Genomic DNA, 21,975 nt, shown 5'->3' on the forward strand with positions numbered 1-21,975 from the left:
ACTTCTTTTCAGGTTTACACTAATACTCATGTGATGCATCATCTCCCTGATATGAATATGGAGTTTCACATCAGAACCCATCCATGCATATCATTCCTGTATGAATTTTGTCCATACCCTCACTTAAGCTAACCAAAGGATGTAATGACCTTCCTCAGAAATTCCAAACATTGTGTGTAAGCCAATGGAATGTCTGAGTTGTCTATTCATTATCTCTTTTACTTTCTACTGATGGCTACACCATCTTATTATAAAATCATAAATTTCATTAATGAGAGCTTTTGTCCCACTTCTTAGGATACTACAGCCTGTCCCCCTGTCCACATCCATCTTGATCCTCTCTGTTTTCCTCTGGTCATCCTTGTCTTCAATTTTTGGAAATCATAATGTCATATGATTTGCATTCACACACTATCACTAAAAGATTCCTGGTATTAAAATGTTTGGCTTTGTTGCTGGGATAAGTTTATGATAATTAAAAGAACTCTTCTAAAGTCTCCAACTACGGGAACAATTCACTTTCTACTCACAGTGTGTATGTGTACACATATTTTCACATACATGTATATATGCACATGGTGCATGGGCATGCATAAATGTTTATATATGTATCTGTGTTTATATACATGCACATATATGTTTTATATATAAGCCTATACATGTACAGTGATAAATGTGTAGACATATGCATAGATACACATTACACACATCCATATATAAAAGTGTGTGTGTATATGTGTGTGTATGTATGTATGTGTATATGTGTGTGTGCTTATACCTGCATAAAGGTATACACACAGCTACATATATGCATATGTGGGAATGTATATACACTCATATATGTTCATACATGTGATATGTGTATATATAAGCAAAATGTATGTTTCAGGTGTGTCTGAATATCAATGATACAATTTGGGGTTTTCTTGGCAAAGATACTTGAGTGGTTTTCCATTTTCTTGTCTAGTTCATTCTATATATGAGGAAACTGAGGTAAATAGGACTAATTAACTTGCTCAGGTTCACACAGCAAGTAACTGTCTGAGGTCAGATTTAAATTCAGATCTTCCTGTCCTCCAGGTCCTGCAGTCTATCTGCTGCACTACCTAGCTGCCCTAAAATGTATATATATATGTATATGGATATATGTGTAAGTATTTATGCATATATCCATATACACACATTACAATATTTATCACATGCATAAATATTTATTAAGGGATACACATCTATATAAGTATATGAAACATCAAGGTAATGTATACTAACTAGGGTGTGGTATACACATACGTATTGCAATTGTGTTGTTGTACAGTGTGTTTCTATACTACATAGAATGTAAAACAATAGGAATTTCTTATCCACTTAATTTTTCTCATGTAGATAGTTGGGTCAAACTTTTTTGAATGATTAATAATCTCATTTAGGAAGTGATGTGATGTTCTGGGGCTTGACGCAGTCAGGACAATATTGTACAAAGACAGGAACTCTTGAGGGTCTTACCATTCACGAGGATTCCCTCTTCAATTTGTATTCTGGAATCAGTGTGATAGCAATCCATTAACCAGAAGGCTTTGAACACTGTAATTCAATTATTTATGAAACCAGCCAAAGGTATTATCTTTGGGAGATATTTTTTTCATCTTTTCCCACAAGAATATATTGAAAGGTGAGAGAAATTATTATTAACAATCAATTATTTGGGGAGAGCCAGAGTTCCACTGTTTCTAAAGTCCACATTACTGACAGTGAGACTGAATTAACTCTCTCCTCTGTCTTGGTCAGATCTCACCCAGTCTTACAAGGAATATAATCTAAGATGGGAAAGCCCATTGTGGCCTATGTATGAGGAATATGTGACCTACACAGGTGGGGGCAAGTATTAATTCTTTGGTTAGATTTTCCAAGGAAGGGCAACTTATAAGTAAATGACATAGCCAAACTTACATTTTGCGCCTTCCCCCTCCCATCCCAGCCCCTCATTAGTATAGGTCCACCTCTCAAATTCTCTTTCCTTAATAGTTAACCAGTCAGAGTTGATTGTCACCCTCAGGAACACCCTCTCTTCCAAGGACTTATAAACTGTGAGACCACTACCATGACTGGTCTTTGGCATTCAGAAGTGTCACTGACCCTTTTATCAATTAAACTAATTAATAATTAATTAATAAAGAATAATTAAATTATTTAATAATTAAATAAATTAATAAAGACTAATGAAATGCTAACATTATTAATAGAAGGATTAATTACCCAGAAATTATCTCTCAAATTGTTTAAACATCACAAAGAATTCTTCTATTCTGCTTTCTTTTTTTCTCCTCAAATTTATTAACTTATTTGTGTTCAGCTTTCATCAATCACTTCCATAAGTTCCAAATTTTCTCCCCCTCCCTTTCCCCTGTCTCCCTAAGATGGCATGCAGTCTTATATGGGTTCTGCACATGCATTCCTATTAAACATATGTTCACATTAGTCATGTTGCTTTGAAGAATTTAAATGAATGGGAGAAACCGTAAGTAAAACAAAATATAGCAAAGGAGAAAATAATTTGCTTCATTCAGCATTCCAACTCCATAGTTCTTTCTCTGGATGTGGATGGCATTTTACATCATGAGTCATTTGGAAATGATTTAGGTGCTTGCATTGCTGTGAAGGGCTAAGTCTATCAGAAACAGTCCTTGCACACTGTGTCTGTTACTGTGCATAATGTTCTCCTGGTTCTGCTCAGCATCAGTTCATAAAAGCCTTTCCCAGCTTTTCTGAAGTCCACCTATTTGTCCTTTCTTATACCACAATAATATTCCTGTATATTCATATACCACAACTTATTCAGTCATTCCTCAATTGATGGGCATCCCCTCGATTTCCAATTCTTGGCCACCACAAAAAGAGCTGCTATAAATATTTTTGTACATGTGGGTCCTTTTTTCATTTTTATGATCTCTGGGATACAGTCATAGAAGCAGTATTGACTTTGAATTTTGAATGCCTTTCTACATTCTGCTACTTCCATGTATAGAAGTATGCTATTTGCCCTGTTTGTAGTTTCAGTGTTAGAGAGAAATCCTGGTGAAGTTAGTTTCTCTACCAATGTAAATAAGCAACTATTTTGCTATTCACAATGTTAGAGAACTGTGCTAAGTGATGAAATACAAATAGAAATATAGATATTCCTGGGCTTCAAAAACCTTATATTCTAACGAGAAAAGAAAACATATAAAAGGAAAGTGAAAGGGGTAGAGAGAGGGATGGTAAAGAATGTAGATGCAGAGCGCAGCTTGGACAAGAATGAAGTCCTATGGGTACCCTCCTTAAAAAGAAATTCTAGGCGCAGCCATAGGAATGAAAGGTATTTTCAGTGTGTGAATTCCAGAGTTGAAATGAGGTAAGCTTCCAGAATGAAGAGGTTTTTAGGGATGATAAACAAATCTGGAGTACAGTTTGGAAAGGGTACTGAATGACAGATAGACTGAGAAGGATGAGGAATAAGAAAACACTGTGTGAGTTTGCTGTTAAACAATCACCATTAACTCTGGGGAGAACAGTCTGAGGTGAGGGATAAAGTGAGAAGACAGAATGCAAAGAGTTGAGGAGCCAGTGAGAAGAGAGGGAGGGGGGGAATTTGTTGACATTTTTTTTTCTAGAAGTTTAACTAAGATATGGGTAGGAGGGAGGGGAGAAGGTAAGGGATGGGTGTAGGTAAGTGTTAGGGTGGTGATATTGATTGAAGGGATCATAGCATCCAGTCAAAGTTTTCTTGTTGTTTGTTTGTTTGTTTGAGGATGGAGTCATCCCAGATGGAACTTATTTCTGTTTTGATAGAATTAGTAAACTTTGATTTTTGATTAATTCTCTTGATATAGATTCATGAGGTTTTTTAAAAGCAAAATATTTGATTCTTTCATGAAATGTTGTTGTTGCATCTGTCCTTTGTTCTCGAAGAGGACCATGATATCAAGATGATGACATGACTTGCAATTGACTTTGATTTGAGGGAGGGAGGGCTACAGAAAACATGGAGCTATGCAATCATGCAGTTAGATACTTGTTAATTACCTGGCCCCAAAAAGTAATCATTGACATGTCTGTGTCTAAATGGAGCGAAGGCTCCAGTGAAGTAACACAGAGATCCATCTGGGTGTGGAATTCTGCAAATTTTTCAGCGCCTTAGTTAAAGACATATTTTATCATGTTTGCAAGTGACCCCAATCTAGGAAGAATGATTAACCCCACGGAGAGCAGAGATAGAATTCAAAAAGATCTTGATAGGCTACCATATTGGACTGAGTTAAAGAGAATTTCATTTAAGAAAGATACATTTAAAGTCTCATACATGGGTTTAGACATTTGGCTTTGCAAGATAGTAAAGGATGGTTAGATAATGTTTGTTTAGAAAAAATTTGATAAGGTCAATATGAGTCAGTGTAATATAGGAGTCAAGGAAACCAATGTAATGTGAGGTTATATTAACAGAGATAATGTCTAGGAGAGAAGAGGTGAGAGTGCATCTGTATTTGATCTTAGAATGCATTGAGAATATGATATTAAATAAAGGGTAGCTAGATAACAGTGGCTAAAGCACTGGAGTCAGGAAGACTTGCATTCAAATCTGACCTCAGCCTGACAAGCTTCCTTCTTTTTCCTAATCTGTAAAATGAAAATAATAGCAACATCTACCTTAAACCATTGTTGTGAAGATTAAATGAAGTACTTTGTGAATCAAAGAGCTACATCATTCCTGGCTCTTATATTGGTTATTGGAGAAGACTTGGCAAAGGCAGGGAACAAATAGCTTCAGCAACTTAAGGCACTGTCATCGAGATAGATCTGATATCTCCAAGGGCAGAAGAAAGATCAGTAACCTGAAGTTGCAAAAACAGGAACAAAAACAAATTTAATCTTCATATAAAAGGAGAAAAATAACCCTAACAGTTAAAGTTTTGCAAAAATATAAAAAGTTTCCTAGGAGTTAGTGGATTCACCTCTTCTGAAGGTCTTCACAAAGAGGCTTAATAATTATTTGTAAGATACATTGTAGGACTCTTAGTGTTCCACATGTACAAAAATATTTATAGCAGCTCTTTTGGTGGTGGCCAAGAACTGGAAATCAAGGGAATGCCCATCAATTGGAGAATGGATGAATAAATTTTGGTATATGAATATAATGGAATACTAGTGCACCGTAAGAAATGATGAATAGACGGACTTCAGAAAAACCTGAAAAGACTTATATGAACTGATGCTGAGTGAAATGAACAGAACCAGGAGAACATTGTACACAGTAAGAGTCACACTGTAGGAGGACTGTTTCTGAGAGACTAAGCCCTTCACAGCAATGCAAGGACCTAAAGCATCCCCAAAGGATTCTTGAGGTAAAATGTCATTCACATCCAGAGAAAGGACTATGGAATCAGAAACCAGAGTGAAGCAGACTTTTATCTTGTGTTATGTTTTGTTTTCTTTTTCTTATGGTTTCTGCCATTCATTTTAATGGGAGTCTATGCAACATGACTAATGTGAAAATGTGTTTGATAAGAATGCATGTGTAGAATCTATATAAGATTGTGTGCTGTATCAGGGAGGGAGGGAAGAGAGAGGGGGAGAAAATTTAAGACTTATGGAAGTGATTGTTGAAAACTGAAAACAAATCAATTAAATTTTAAAAAAAAGAAAGAAAGGACCCTTATTCAGGTGGGATTTGGGCTAAATGTCTTCTGGGGTCCCTTCCCCTTCTGAAATTCTCTAAAATGTTGTGTAATACTATGTACCAAAATGTTTTTTGTTTGTTTTCTTCTTGAAAGGAAATGCAAAGGGTTCCTTCAGCTAGAGTATGCTGAAATGTGCAAAGAAAAGACACTCTTTTTAGAGAATCTCATCGGAATTCCTAAGCAAGAAATCCCTGCAGAGGTAGGTGATAAAGTTGAGGCTTCCTTTTCACAGATGAAAAACCTTTATTTTAAGGGAGATGGCAATGAGATAAGAAAGGGCAGACTTTGCTGCTCGAGGATTTCACTTCTTTTTCTTGGAATTCATGTGCATTCTTTCAGAAATTCTATGCAGTCTTCTTGATGCAGAAGATCATGGAGCTGCTCCAGAGTGGGGGAAAGATGCCATCTATTCTGAGTACCTGCAGTTATACACCTCCACAACCATGGAGATCTTCATAATCCCCTTAGCAACAGCAGCCCTCCACAGAAGTGCGATATGGAGTTTGTGCATCATTCCCAGGCCAGTGTTTTCTTACAGGGGTCAAATTTGGAGTGTTTCAATTTGGTTCCAATGAAAGTGGGGGACATGAGGGCCTGTATCAAGTGCTCAGAAGTGCTAGGTGCTTTCAGAGGTGAGAACAGCTCTGGGAGGAATGAGGAGTTCAGCACTGTGGGATGAGAAGAAAATTATAAAGGTTTTGTGAATAGTTCATCTTTTTTAAAAAAATTCTAATTAGTTGCAGAATGTCTGTAATTTTTAAAACTACAAATATGTTGACACTTTAAACTGCATGAAAAATGAATTAGGTTGGATCTATTTGCCTGTTAGCTATCAAGTCTGATTTGGGGACAAGTGCTTCCTAATTATAGAATTTCAGCAGTTGCAATGGGACCTTAGGTGTCCTATCATCCACTTTACAGTGACAAGTTGTCTATAATAGAAAGAGCATAGCTCACAGAGTACATAATTAGGCCTAGAAGGAACATCAAAAACCACCTAGTCCAACCCCTGACCCTTATATTGTTTTTACAGAAGAGGATACTGAGGCTCAGGTAATTAAGTGACTTCTTCAAAGTCCCATATTTGTTCTTTCCTCTATTTTTCTTCTACTGTTACATGAGTAGTACTTTTTTGGACTATTGCAAATCCCCTGAATTTATGTTCCTATCTATATTCTCTCTGCTTCCCAATGCCTTCTCCATAGCATTGTTAGATTTGTTTACATAGACACAAATCTACATGTGTTAATGTATTATCCCTCTGCTAAACAGACTCAAATTAATTTGCCCGACCTTCAAAGGCCTTCACAATGTCATGTTTACCCTTCTATGCTGATCTCATAAGTAATTCCTGACATATTTTGCAGTTTGGCCAGACTGATGTAATCATTATTTCCCATCTTAAATTCTGAAAAAATAAATAATTACCTTGGTTCTCTCATCTCCATTTCTGCAACTGCTACCCATGCTTGGTGAATCATCCATACTTCTTTTCATTTGCTGAATTCCTATGTATCATTCAATGCTTAACTTAAAACCCACTGGCTCCATGAAATCTTCCATGAGCTCTCCATTTGGAAAGGACAACACTCCTATGTCGGGATCCAACTCGATCACTTTTCTTTGGAATTCCCTAACCAAAAGACCCCTCCCTGACTTCTACATTCCTATTCATTTTGTTTCCAGAATATAACAATAACGACAAGTTGCCTATAATAGAAAGAGCATAGATAACAGCTTATATAATTAGGACCAGAAGGAACATCGGAGGTCATCTACTTCTCATTTTTTGCTCAGTTGTGTCCAACTCTGCAATGCTATGTTGGGGGTTCTTGGCAGGGATATTGGAGTGGTTTGCCATTTCCTTCTCCAGCTCATTTTACAAATGAGGAAAGTGAGGCAAATGTGGTTAAGTGACCTGCTCTGGTCACAGATAGTAAGTGTCTGAGATCAGATTTGAACTGTTGAAGATGAGTGTTCCTGCCTCTAGGCCCATTGTTCTATCCACTGGACCACCTGGCTGCCCATGAGGACAATGACAATGAATAGTATTTATATAGTGCATTCACATTTACAAAGTCCTGGGTCATCTCCAGTCATCCTGATGAATATCCAGTCACTGGGTTCAGATGGCTCTGGAGGAGAAGTGAGGCTGGTGACCTGCACAGCCCTCCCTCACTCAAAACAAAGTCAAGTGCAAGTCATGTCATTATTTCTCTGATGGCATGGTCTTCTTCGGCAAAGAAGGATGAACACACACAGACACAGACACACACACACACACACACAAAGCACTTCACAAATATCATCCCATTTTATCCTCAAAATAACCTTGGGGAGTAGATACTATTATAATCCTTATTTTGTACATAAGGAACTCCTAGGAGAAATTAAAGGACTTTCACTGTGGCCCATAACTAGTGTCTGAGACTAAGTTTGATCCCAGAATATATAGGTTTGCATACTGACATGCATAAAACACCCAGTGTTAACCATCATATGTTTTTCTGTTTACATATGCACATGTATAATTCATATATACACACACCTTTGCACACATAAACGCATGCTTACGCACACAGAAACACTGGATAGGTTATTTTAGCCCCACCTTAGAATGTAAATTTCTGGAGATCAGAGACCATTATGCCTTTGTATCTCCTTAAGCCTCTAAAACATTTCTCTTCACAAATAGGTACTTCATGAAGGTTTATGGAATGAATTAAGTTTAATTGAAATGGTTGCTATCTTCTGGAATACCTCTAATCAATCAATCAGTCAGTCGACAAACATTCATTAAGCACTTACATACTGGAAATTATGCTAAATGCTGGAGATTCAAAGATAAAAATAAAGTGGTACCTACCCACAAGGAACTCACCCTGTATAGAGGAATCAACACACCCACATATAAGCAAATCAAAATATGTACAAAGCAAATACAACGCCACTTTGGCAGAAGGGAACCAGCAGCTGGTTTGATGAAGATAAAATTCATGTAGGAGGTGGTCCTTGGACTGGACTTTGAGAAAAGCTGGGTTTCTCCAGATTTAAAGTCTCAAGGTCATCATTTCTAGCTCATTCTCCCCTTTTGTCCCCTGTAGCCAATCTGTCACAAAACCCAGTCTCCTGTTCTCCTGTAGGGCTCCTCACGTTCTGCCTTCCTTTCCATTTATCTTACTGACTGTATCCACTGCCCTCTTTGGCCATCATACCTTCAATGGCTAAGCCATTGAAGACAATGGGGATGTATGATGCTATCAGATATGCATTCTTATTCTATATCTGGAAGGCACCTTGGCAGTCATTTAGTCCAGTGTCCTCATGTTCCAGGTGAGAAGCAGAAGCCCACATAGGTTAAAGTGACTTGTTCGGTGTCATACAAGTATTATATAGCAGAACTGAGGTTTGAACCCAGGTTCTTTTACTTCAAATTCAGGACTCTTTTTACTTTAAGATACTACCTTTGGTCAGACAACATTCTGGGTCATTAGAGTTAAGAATAATCCAAGAAATTCCGTTTTAAAGTAGCAGTTTTGAAAGTGACAGTCTTCAGTATCACCATGGATTCTAAATGAAATGTTATATAGTACTTAAACCATTCTGTAAAGCAACAGATCAGTCTAAAAGCATGGTAATTTCTTCCTCCATCCCTAAAACCATATATTTCCATTTATGTTTGATAAACTTTTTAAAGAACATAATGCTATTTTTTAAAAGAGTTCTTCAGGAATCCTTCATAATTTTCTTCTTGGTACCTAAGAGGAAGGAGGAGGAGATGAGGCAAAATCAGCATCTCCTGTGAGAGGAGAACATGATGGCAGCCAATAGAATATTGGGTAGTGCCAACAATGGGAGTATGAGCAGAGGGTAGGTGTGCCTGCATTACCACGGAAGTCTGTCATAAAGATATTTTTAGCATTTCTGCTTTGAAGAGAAAGGAACATTTTCAGAGGCATTTCATAGAAAGACAATGAGAGGGACACACTGCTAGTGAAGCTTGAAGAATCATTTTGAAGACTTGGTAGCTTGAATAAAATTGTGGGAATAATCATGTACAATTTGTTCTTCAGAGTCTTTAAAGACTAATGTCAGATTTCAACAGAAAAAAAGAAAAAAATACTTAATTTCTTTTACATATTTGGATTGATAATTTGATTCAATCCATCAATTTAATTCAGTTGTTATGCACTTACTATGGGTGAGATACTAGGGTTGCAAAGATGAAAAACAAAAACACAGAAATAAGTCATTGTAAAGTAAATACAAAGTGATTTCAAGAGGGAGAGGATGAATGATACCAAGTAGGAAGATCAGGAAAGTCCTAGTGGAAGAGAGGAACCTGGAGTGCTTCTTGGAAGGGACCTAGGAATTCTGTAAGATAGAGATGTGCTGGAAACACATTCCCCAAAATGGGGGACCACTTATGCAAAATCATGGAGTTGATAGATGGAACATAGTCTATAAAGAATAGCTAGCAATCCACCTTGGGCCAAACAGAGATAGCAGGAATGAAAATTGCTAGAAATTAGGCTGGAGAAGTAGGTGGGATGGAGACTGTAAAGGGCTTTAAATTTTAGATTGATGATTTTGTCATAGATCCCAGAAACAACAGGGATCTCCTGCTGAATCTATGTCTGGGCATTACATAGGATCTCACAGATATGCATGTGTAACCCTGGCTGGCTTGTAGAGCATGCTCCATTTAGCAGATGAGGAGCCTGCTACATCCTCTACCATGGGGTCAGGAGTGGCTTCCTTTGATTGACTGCCTTCATCTTTAAAAGAGGCAAGACCTGATCTGGTGTCTCTTCTTCAGCATCTTTCCAGTTGTGTTCTTCTCCAAGATTCCAGTCTTCTTCCCCTAGCCTGGATTCTATGAGGTGAACTGTGAGAGGGGAAGTTACTGTCCTTCTCCTCTTCCCCTCTTTTTTCACCAGTTCTGGCTTGAAGAAATGGTTCCAGGGGTGTTTTTTTTCTGTTTTCTCTTGTTTGCCCTCAGTGTCAAGTTCTGAAGGTAGTTCCCGTTGATGGGAGTTTCAGTCATGGCAACCATGGATTGCAGATCCCTGACAAAGAAATCCTGAGAAATCCTGAGAAGATTCTGTGCCTGGGACTTGAATGTAATGAGGGTTTTGCTCTTGGAAGTAGGACTGTAATTCTATGGGAAATGAGCTAAACTATGAACTTAATTCCCTTTACCTCTATAGAAACTGAGGTTGTGCAAGGGATAGGTACATTATGCCTCCTACATGTTGGGAGAAGTATGTTTGGAATTTTGTGATTATGCCTTTTGAAGTACATGTTAGTTTGTAAAAGTTCCACCGTGTTACACACATATCAGAGACCATGAGACAATATGATATCTCTGCTCTCTGGTGGTCTCATGATCTTTGCTGGATAATATCCCTGGCAACCAGCTTCTCATTTTCATCTCTTCAAGACTACTTTCTGAGCTCTCAGTTCCATTCTGATACAGTACAGTGATTAGAAAGCCCCTCTTTGATAAGAGCAGACTGATGGATGACCCTTTACTTATAGTCAGAGATATAATGCACCAAAGTTGGCTTTATTTGCTTGTCTGTGAAATAAAATAGTTGCACTAGATGACCTTTAAGATCCCATCCATATCTATATCAATAACTGTATGAACTGAAAGTCAGGCAGAATAATCTCATGTTTTAAGAATAATTATTCCTTTCCATTTTTGTCTGGGACCAGGCTCAAAGTTCTTTGTCAGAAACAACTTTCTGACTTAGAGTTAGAAATTCTAAAACGCCTCTCTGGCTTGACAGATAAACGAACAGAAGCCAGAACAGAGGTGACTGGAAAGCTCTAAAGTCACTGTTCACTATCAATATAATCCTGGTTATTGTCTTTATTATGCATATTATATTACTGGGGAAAAATAACGAACAAAACAAAACTTCAGTTTAGTATTTAGTAGAAAACTTCCAGGTTATAAATCTGGATGACTAGAAGAATGTTTGGTGGTGTCATAAGTAGAAATGAGAAAGTTCCCAAAAGGGATAGGTTTGGAGAAAAAGATAATGGGTTCCATTTTGGAAATGTGATGAAATACCCAATATGTTCAAGCACAATGCGAAGCTCTGAGGCTACCTAGATAAAATAAGGTCTATTATCCACACCCATATTGGTGACAGTTTATTACATATGTGCATTGTCTATCATATCACATCACATCATATCAATTCATATCTATTCATCTATCTGTCTGTCTATCAAGCTTGGCAATGATTAAGTAAATAGGAGAGGTCAAAGAAATTGGGCTGGTAGTTTCAAAGAAGGGAGAATCACTTCAAGAAGTAAAAGGGAGGGTAGAAAAGGAATGATGAAAAGTGAACAAAATAGAGTGGTCTCTACGAATCAAGTAAAACCATATTCTTTGACTAGCCTTGGGAATTTTAGCAAAATACTTCTTTGTGAGCCCCAGTTTCCTCCATTGTAAAAAAAAAAGAGCTGAATTAGGTAAGCTTTGAGTTTGCTTCCAGCTTAGACATTTTCTATTCTAAACTCTCTTGAATTTTGAGATTCTGTGTTTTATATTTCAAGATGACTTTCAGCATAATGTCCTGTGGTCTCTGTTCTAAGTTTCCTTTCAATTCTAACATCCTTCGAGCTCTAAGTAACACTTTTGGTAACAGTCAATATAAACAGATATATCTATGTTATACTTGTAAAATGATAAAGCCTAACAAAATCATCATTCCATATGAGTTCTTTGCCAATAATCCAGACATTCAGTCAACAATGTATATAAGCTTAAAAGTCTTTTTAAAACTTAAGAACTACTTGAGTCACTTTAAATTTAAAGCTGATTCCCAGGCCACAAAGACACCTGCATTTTCCTTCAGTAAATTAGTAGCTTAGTTGCACTTTGAGAGTGAGAAAAGTTTTATCAAAGTTGACCATAACCAGGAACAAGTCAAGCAATCAGATTAACAATAACAGATGAATCCTACAAATCACTAATATTAAGAAAAATTCAAATCAAAACAACCCTGAAGTTTTACCTTAAACCCTGAAAATTGGCAAAAATAAGTAAAATATATGACACTACTAATAGACACACTAATACATTATTGGTGCCGTTGTGAAATGGTACATCAATTTTGGAAAGCAATTTATGAGTGTACAGATAAACTGATTAAATGTGCATGACCTTTGAACTAGAGATTCCATCTCAGGGTTTATATCCAAAAGAAGTTATTGATAAGGAAAAAGTTCCCATATAACAATAATAAATGAAACTAAATTCAGAATTGGAAGGGACTTTAATAGGCCTCTAGTTCAACCTGAACCTAAACATTAATTTCCTTTACATAATCCCCCAGTTGCTGATGCTCTAGTTTATATGCATGTTATCTCCTGCCTCTAACAACTTCACTCTCAGAACATAAATTCTTTGAAGACAGGGAATGCTTTGCTGTTTGTTGATATCTCCACTGTTTGACACAATGCCTGGAACATAGCATGTACTTTAAAAATGCTTATTGAATTGAATTTACTTGACTGTGCTCAATAAAGGTTCATTATTTGAAGACATCTAGTGAGGGGAAAGCCCTCTTTTCTCGAGAGCCCTTTATGCTTTTGAATAGCTCTGATTGGGAGAAAGTTTTTCTTGACATCAAATTAAAATTTTACTCTTTGAAATTTCTACCTAATGTTATTATTTCTAATTTCTGGGATCAAGCAAAACAAGTTAATTCCATCTTGCTTATGACAGTTCCTCAAATATTTGAACACAGCAAACATGTTTCTTCGAAACCTTTTCCTCTCCAAACTAAATGTCCCCAATTCTTTCAACCTATACCCATATCAGGCTGAGTTAAGGACCTTCCACATTCTGGTTACTGTCCTTGAAACAGTTTCTGACTTTTCCACATCTCTCCTGAAAGGTGTTTTCCAGAACTGAACACTTCAGATGAAATCTGACCAAGGTGGAATATAGTAGAACCATCATCTCATTATTCCTGAACATCATGAATCATTTAATGTAGCTCCTCATTGCACTGGCTTTTTTGATGGGCTTATCATACTATTATTGACCAAGATGGGGCAGTTACTAAATCCCCAAAATTAGCTTTTTCAGCTTTATTCTTTTCTTATCTTTCCTGCATTAGAATTGGTGCCTATGGGCCACTGTCAGTGATATTTAAAAGATCATGGAAAATAAGAAAGGTTCCATAAGGTTGTAGAAGGGCAAATATCTTGGTTTTAAAAAAAGGAAAAAAGAACAGCCTCTACCTAGATGTCATTGAGATTGACTTCAGTATCTGGAAAAATCCTAGAGAGGGTCACCAAAAAATTAGTTGACAAATTTCAAAAATGGAAAGTTGTGATTACAAAGAACCAGCATGGTTTCATCAAGAAACACATGTCATGCCAGGCCAACCTAATTTCCTGTTTTACCAGAATTGCTAAAGTAGAATGCTGAGTATATAATTTATCTAGAGTATAGCAAAATCTTTTGAGGAAGTATCTCATATTATGCTCATGTAGTAGGTGGAGAGCTATGAATTAGAACACCAAACAATCAGATAGATTTAGAATTGCTTGGATGGTTGGACTTTAAGGATAATCATCAATCATCATCATGGCAGGAGGTCTCCAGTGGAGTGGTCCAGGGATCTGTACTGTTTGCACCTCAACATGACTCTCCAAAGGAAGGTTCTCCAGTCTCTTCTATATGAGAGATTTCATCAGAAGCACTCTGCACAAGATCATAAGGCCTGGAATCCTTGGTCAGTCCCCCATTATCTAAGTGTCTGAAGGGTTGTCACATGCAGAAGGGATTATACTTGTTCTCTTTGTGACCAGAGGGCAGAACCCAAAACAAAGAAAATTGTAAAGAGACAAACTTAACCTTAATGTTGGGGAAAAACCTTTTCCTAAAAATTGGAGCTGTCCAAAAGGGATGGGCTTCCCCTTCTCTTCCTTAGACATCTGTAAACAGAGATTGAATGATCTGTTGTGCATGTTATACTAGGGATTCCTTCATGGGTGGAACCATGATGGGTTGAATTAGATGACTACTGAGGTATCTTTCAGCTCTAACATTCTGTGATTCTTGTATTTCTCTTGTGGAAAGTGAAGTCTTTCCCCCCATCTTCCCCTTATTTTTCTTCATTAAATCACTTTTGATTACACTTAGAAGAATCCAGGCAAATACAATCTTACCAGCACTTGGTAGTTTCACTCTCCTCCTGATCACGAGCTTGTCATTTCTTTATTTTAAGCTCTAGTACAGAAATACAAATTACATTTCCCTATAGCATATTCTTAACCTATTTCCAGCTTCTTCACCATCTTTGCTTTGAAAATAAATGTGTATGTGTTTTCAGAAATGGTTGTGTGTGAAAGAAATATTGTTCTCCTTTAATGAGCTAATCAGTCTTATAAATAAGTGCCTGAATCTGACCAGCAGCAATTTTCATTTCTATCAACCCACACTCTCCTCTGCAGGAACTCAGACAAAAAGATAAAATCAAATAAAATAAATGAATAAGCATCTTAGAAAGCATTCTTCTTACTGGACAAGTGGCTAATTGCTGTAACAAAAGTCTTTCTCTATCAAGAATTTCTCCTTTACCAAATCAAGCTTCATAATATATTTTTTTAAGAAAGCAAAGCAAATTCTGCTGCTATGATAGGAAATATTCTACAACAAACCTAACCTACTAAAGACATATTTAAATAAAATTTGGAACTTTTTGAAAAAATAATCTTTCTTTCCAGACACTTCCAATGTGGGTAATCCACAGTTCATTTTTAAAATTGCATCTACATAGTCAATAATCTGGAAAGATTTCACTAAGCCCTTTGTACAGTTTTTTTATTTCAATCCGTCTAGCTCTCTTCTTGCAATTCAATAATGATTCCATTAAAAGTTTTATCTATAGTGGTTTTTTTTTTTCCAAGATATTTACAATGATGAACCAGATAAATGAATTGTCCATCCAATAGGCTTGGTTTGGCATTGGTTATCCACTTGCTTTGCCCTGTGTGGATTGTTAGGCTTTATTCTTTTGAGTTTGAGTCAGTGTTTGAGAATTGAATACAATCAATCAAATGCCATCTGTAAACAAGAGAATCAGTAGGATAAAAGCCTACTAATCATTATCTTTGCTTTCTAAATCTTTCTCTCTTCCCTGTTACAAGTGAGAGCACAACTACCTTCTTAATAACCTAGGCTTATAATTTATTTGTTATCCTTAATTCCTCAGCCTCTCTCACTCTCTATATCCAATCCCCCTTTATCTACATCTGTTCCCTTCTCTTCTCTTGACACCACTGCCACCATGGTCTAGGCCCTTATCTCCTCATCCTTAAACTATTACAATACCCTGATAATTGGTATGCTTACTTCAAGTCTCCTCCCCATTGCAATCTGTGCTCTGCTCTGCTGTTAAATTGATCTGACCATATTACTTTTCCATCCTCTTCTCCTCCCTAACTCAATGGCTCCTTATTGTCTCCAGGATCAAGTATAAAACCCGCTGCTTGTCTTTTAAAGACCTTCACAGCCTTGCCCCTTCCTATATTTCCAGTCTTCTTAAACCTTACATTCCCCCCTACCCCAAATTCTCCACCATCCAATGACATCAACCTCCTTGCTGTTCCTTTACCATGACATTCAAACTTCTAATTTCAAGTATTTTCACTGGTTGTCCTCCAGGCTGGGAACTCCTTCCCTCCTCATCTTTCCTTTCTACTTTACCTGGCTTCTTTCAAGTCTCAGCTAAAGTCCCACATTCAAAAGAAGCCTTCTCCAATTCTTTTTAATCTTACTACCTTCTTTCTGAGAGTATCCCCAATTGATCTTGTATGAATTTTGTTTGTACATTTAAATTTTTTTTTTCCATATTAGCCTGTGAGCTCTTTTACAGATGAGGCTGTCCTTTGTCTTTCTATCCTCTGCTCTTAGTACAGTGTCTGGTATGTAGGAGATATTTAAGAAATACTGATTTAATAATTCATCCCTGCATTTGACATTGCCCAGGAGATAAACTTGGAATGAGGAAACTATCAGTTTTAATCCTGCCTCTGACCCCTGATAACGACATCACCATGAGAAAATCTCCATCTGAGTCTCAGTTTCCCCTTTTTTCTAAAGCAAATGTATCAATCACTGCAGTGCTTCACTGGCAGGGTTGTTGAAGAGCTCAGATGAGATCCTGTGTGTACAGAGCTTTGGAAACATGAAAAGCACTGTAGAGATGTCAGCGATTATGATGATGGCAATGTTTTGGGGACAGACTTTGTGCTCAACCTCTCCATTCGCTTTTTTCAGTCCAAGTAAATAGTTGGCAGGTCTCAAATTTGGGGATACTGCTACAATGACGCATTTAACCTTTCTCTTTCAGGCTGTTATAAATAGCAGGGTAAACTGTGAATCTCTTTCTCTTTGAAAACGATGCTACCCTGAGGGCTTAGTCACTTTCTGAGGCTTTTTCAAGGAGCTGCAATACTTGGCTTTCTTTGAAATGAGTACAGTTATTGAAATAGTAACCAATGCAGCTGCTTGGTGGATTGGCACTAGACAACGACGCAAACTGGGAGCTATTCTCTCCAATTAATCTATTCGTATATATATATTTTTTAAATTAGCAGATTGGGGGCGAAGGCAGATGAGCAAAACTGGAGAGAGAAGAGCAGGTTTGGGTTTTTTTAAACTAAATTTTGGATTGGATGGTTTTTAAGTAAAAAAAAAAAGTTGCTTCTGCAGGGAAACTTGATGATGACAAAAATTTTCTCAGGATTCATGTTTAGCTCATTAAATCTCAACTTAAGAATTTTACAAAAATGGATAAGGGTTTTCCAAAGAGCAGTGTGTGTGGTGAGAAGCAGAGCTGGGGAATCCATCCATCCTTTAGAGTCAGGAGGACTTAGGTTTGAATCCTGTCTCAGACAATTATCATCCTGGTTAAGTCTCTGAGTTTCTTTATCTGTAAATTGTGGTTGCTAAACCATTCTCACAGGATTATGCATCTCAAAAGAGATAATGTATCTAGAGTGTTTTGCACACTTTAAAGCAATATATGAATATGGACCATTATTCATACTTACTACCTGTGAGATCTTGGGCGAGTAATTTAACCTCCTTGCACCCTGGAGGAGTTTCCGCATCTGAATGAAAGAAAGGGTTAGATTAGATTGTCTCTGAAAGCCTTCCAGCTCTGAATCTATGACCCTAAATGCAAAGCTCTAGAGCTGGAAAATCCCTTAGAGATCATCATGTATAATCTTGTAATTTATAGATGAGGAAGTTGAGGCCCATGGAGATTGAGTGACTTCTCTGTGGTTGTTCAGGGGGTGAGACTCACAGGAAGAACTTGAATCCAATTCTTCTAATTCATAAGATTGTAAATTCCCAGAGATGGAAGAAACCTCAGATGTCAGATAATCCAGTCCCCTAATTATACACTTGTGGATCTCAGTCACTTAAGTGTCTTGTGTAGGCAGTAAATGATGGAGGAGGGGTTTAATGTGGGGCCTGCTGACCTGCTGCTCTAGGTCTGTCCTCTGTTTCATGGCACCTCACTCATTTATTATAGAGGGCTCTAATACATCTTCCATTTTGAAGAGCTTTTTCATTGCTGTCATTTCTCCACAGGCTGTCATCCACCCTTGGAATAATCCTCCTTCTTCTAGAGAAAGCCAAGGAATGATGTCTTTAAAAACAACCTTATTATTTCCAACACTTCCTACATGACAGGACAAAAATACCATCAGAACAGAGTCCCAAATTCGAGTCTTGTATTTCCAGCTTGAGCTGGAGCCAGCAAAGGGAAAGCACAAGCAAAAATCTTCACATCCTACAGTCTGGGAGGGGATTTGGAGGCCCTGAGTCCAGGTGTCTTGGACTAATTACTTCACGCATCCCGAGCATGACCATTGCCTTCTTCCAGCCTATTACACAGACTTCTCTGCCCTCTTTGCTTCCATTTCCTACTCCTGACTCTAGCTTCTCCTTTACCCTGTCTATACCCTCATCTGAGACTTTACTTTTGGTCGTTTGCTTCCTGATGGTTCACGGGATGTGGTTCGACCTCTTGCTTCTGATTCTCTCTCCAAGCTCACCTACCTGCCTCTATTGAATTCTTTTTAAAAAATACTTTTTTAATTTAATTTTTAATTAATTTGTTAATTTTCAGTTTTCTACAATCATTTCCATAAGACTTAGAGTTTCTCCCTCTCCTTTCCCCTTGTCTCCCCTTTCTCCAAGTCAGCATACAATCCTTTATGGGTTCTACACATGCATTCTTATTAAATACATTTCCTGGGAGAGCAGAGCCAAGATGGCAGAGTAGAAAGATGCACATTGTAGCCCTTTCCCCACAGCCCATAAAATACCTGTAAAAAAAGACTCTCAACAAATTCTAGAGCAGTAGGAGGCACAGAACAATGAAGCAGAAGAAACTTCTATCCTAGGGTGACCGGGAACGTCAACAGGAAAGGTCTGTCACACTGGACGTGAAGTAGAGCCCAGTCCAGTCTTGGCCCCATGGTGCTGGGTGGAGCAGGACTGCAGGCCTCAGGGACAAATCCCCAGCAGCAGCAGTGGAGGTTCCCAGGCCCCCCTAAATGGCAGAGGCAGCTTCAAAGGCCAGTGAGAAGGCTATTTTACCTCTGTGACAAAGGAGCAGGGTCATCCCCTAGTCCCAGTCTCAGGCAGCAATAGCAGCAGGGCCTGAGGTGGCAGGTGGCTGTGGCAGGCATCTTTGGAGCCTCAGCATAAAGTCCCTGAGGGAATTGAGCAGCTGATGCAAACCTCAGCCAGGAGCCAGGCCAGGGGTTTAAGGGAAAAAAAAAAGAAGACTATAGAAGATTACTTTCTTGGCAAACACATATTCTCTCCCATCCTTTTGGATGAGGAAGAACAATGTTTACCATCAGGGAAAGACATAAAAATCAAAGTTTCTACATCCAAAACCTCCAAAATAAATATGCAACAGTCCCAGGCCATGGAAGAGATTGAAAAGGACTTTGAAAATCAAGTAAGAGAGGTGGAAGAAAAATTGAGAAGAGAAATGAGAAAGATGTAAGAAAGTCGTGAAAACCAAGTCAACAGCTTGGTAAAGGAGACCCCCCCCCCAAAAAAAAATGCCGAAGAAAATGATATCTTAAAAATGGGCTAACTTAATTGGAAAAAGAGGTCCAAAGAGCCAATGAGGAGAGGAATGCTATAAAAAGCAGAATTAGCCAAATGGAAAAGGAGGTTCAGAAGCTCACTAAAGAAAATAGTTCTTAAAAATTAGAATGGAACAGATGGAAGCTAATGACTTTATGAGAAACCAAGAAATTACAAAACAAAATGAAAAGAATTAAAAAATGGAAGAAAATGTGAAATATCTCATTGGAAAAACAAATGACCTGGAAAATAGATCCAGAAGAGACAATTTAAAAATTATGAGACTGCTTGAAAGCCATGATCAGAAAAAGAGCCTAGATATCAACTTTCATGAAATTATCAAGGAAAACTGCCCTGATATTTTAGAACCAGAAGGCAAAATAAATATTAAAAGAATCCACAGATCACCTCCTGAAAGATACCCAAAAGGAGAAACTCCTAGGAATATTGTGGCCAAATTTCAGAGTTCCCAGGTCAAGGAGAAAATATTGCAAGCAGTTGGAAAGAAACAATTCGAGTACTGTGGAAATACAATCAAGATAACACAGGATCTGGCAGCTGCTTCATTAAGGGATTGAAGGACTTAGAATAGGATAATCCAGAAGTCAAAGAAACTGGTATTAAAAACAAGAATCACCTACTCAGCAAAACTGAGTATAATACTTCAGGGAAAAGAATGGTCATTCAATGATATATAGGACTTTCAAGCATTCTTGATGAAAAGACCAGAACTGAACAGAAATTTTGACTTTCAAACACAAGAATCAAAAGAAGTATGAAAAGGTAAGCAGGAAAGAGAAATCACAAAGGACTTTCTAAATCTGAACTGTTTAGATTCTTACATAGAAAGATAATATGTGTAACTCTTGAGACTTTTTGCAGTATTTGGGTAGGTGGAGGGAATATCCACACACATGGGCATGCATGCACATACACATAAATAGACAGAGAGCACAGGTTGAGTTGAATCAGAAGGAATGATATCTATAAAAAATAAAATTAAGAGGTGAGAGAGGAATATATTGGGAAGAGAAAGGGAGAAATGGCATGGGGCAAGCCATCACTCATAAAAGAGATAAGAAAAATCTTTTTCAATGGGGGAGAAAAAGGAGAAAGTGAGAGGGAAAAAGTGAAGCTTACTCTTGTCACATATGACTTAAGTAGGGAATAACATACTCATTCAATTTGGTATGAAAATATAGTTTACATTACAGGAAGGTAGGGGAGAAGGGGACAAGTGGGGTGAGGTGGGTGATAGAAGAGAAGGCAAATGGGAGAAGAGAGTAATTAGAAGTAAAAACTTTAGGGAAGGGATAAGGCCAAATGAGATAATAGAATAAATGGGGGACAGGGTAGGATAGGAGAAAATATAGTTAGTCTTCTACAACATGGTTATTATGAAAGTCTTGTGCAAAATGACACATATGTAGCCCACATTGAATTGCTTTCCTTCTCAGTGGGGATGGGTAGGGAGGGAGGAAGGGAAAAAAGTTGGAATTCAAAGTATTTGAAATGAGTATTGAGAACTGTTATTGCATATAACTAGGAAATAAGAAATACCAGTAATGGGTTATAGAAATCTATCTTGCCCTTGAAGAAAAGAGAGAAGATAGGGATAAGGGAAAGCTGGAGTGTGATAGGAGGGAGGGTACATTGAAGGAAGGGGTAATCAGTACGCAAGGACTTATGAGGTGGAGGTAAGGGAGAGATGGGGAGAAAAAATGGAACTCAAAATTTTGTGGAAATTAATGTCTAAATATAAAAAGAAATAAATAATATAAAAAAAGAAATTATGGGATTACCTGAAAGCCATGATCAAAAAAAAAGGCTGACATCTTTTTTATGAAATTATCAAGGGAAGCTACCCTGATGTTCTAGAATCATATGACAAAGAACATTCCAGGCATAGAAAACAATCAGTACAAAGGCACAGAAATGGAAGATAGAGAATAGTGAATATGGAACAATAAAAAAAAATTAGTGTAACTAGATTTGTAGAGTGTGGAGAGGAGTAACATGTTAAATGATTTAGAAAATAGGAAGGATCAAGGTTGTGATGAGCTTTATATGACAAGTAGAAGAACTTATATTTTATCCTAGAGGTAAAAG

The 21,975-nt window shown here is 37.5% G+C and overlaps 1 long non-coding RNA gene across 1 annotated transcript; it reads right to left on the minus strand.

Annotated features, from left to right (window-relative positions):
- Positions 1 to 5,944: 5,944 nt before the first annotated feature.
- On the minus strand, positions 5,945 to 21,731 carry LOC140511880 (uncharacterized). The gene is made up of 3 exons (XR_011969700.1): positions 21,669 to 21,731; positions 17,805 to 17,861; positions 5,945 to 6,379 (listed from the first exon to the last, which is right to left on the minus strand). It is a non-coding gene; the product is annotated as an uncharacterized lncRNA (long non-coding RNA).
- Between the last annotated feature and the right edge of the window lie 244 nt (positions 21,732 to 21,975).

Source organism: Notamacropus eugenii, chromosome 6 (assembly GCF_028372415.1).
Source record: "Notamacropus eugenii isolate mMacEug1 chromosome 6, mMacEug1.pri_v2, whole genome shotgun sequence".
NCBI lineage: Eukaryota > Metazoa > Chordata > Mammalia > Diprotodontia > Macropodidae > Notamacropus > Notamacropus eugenii.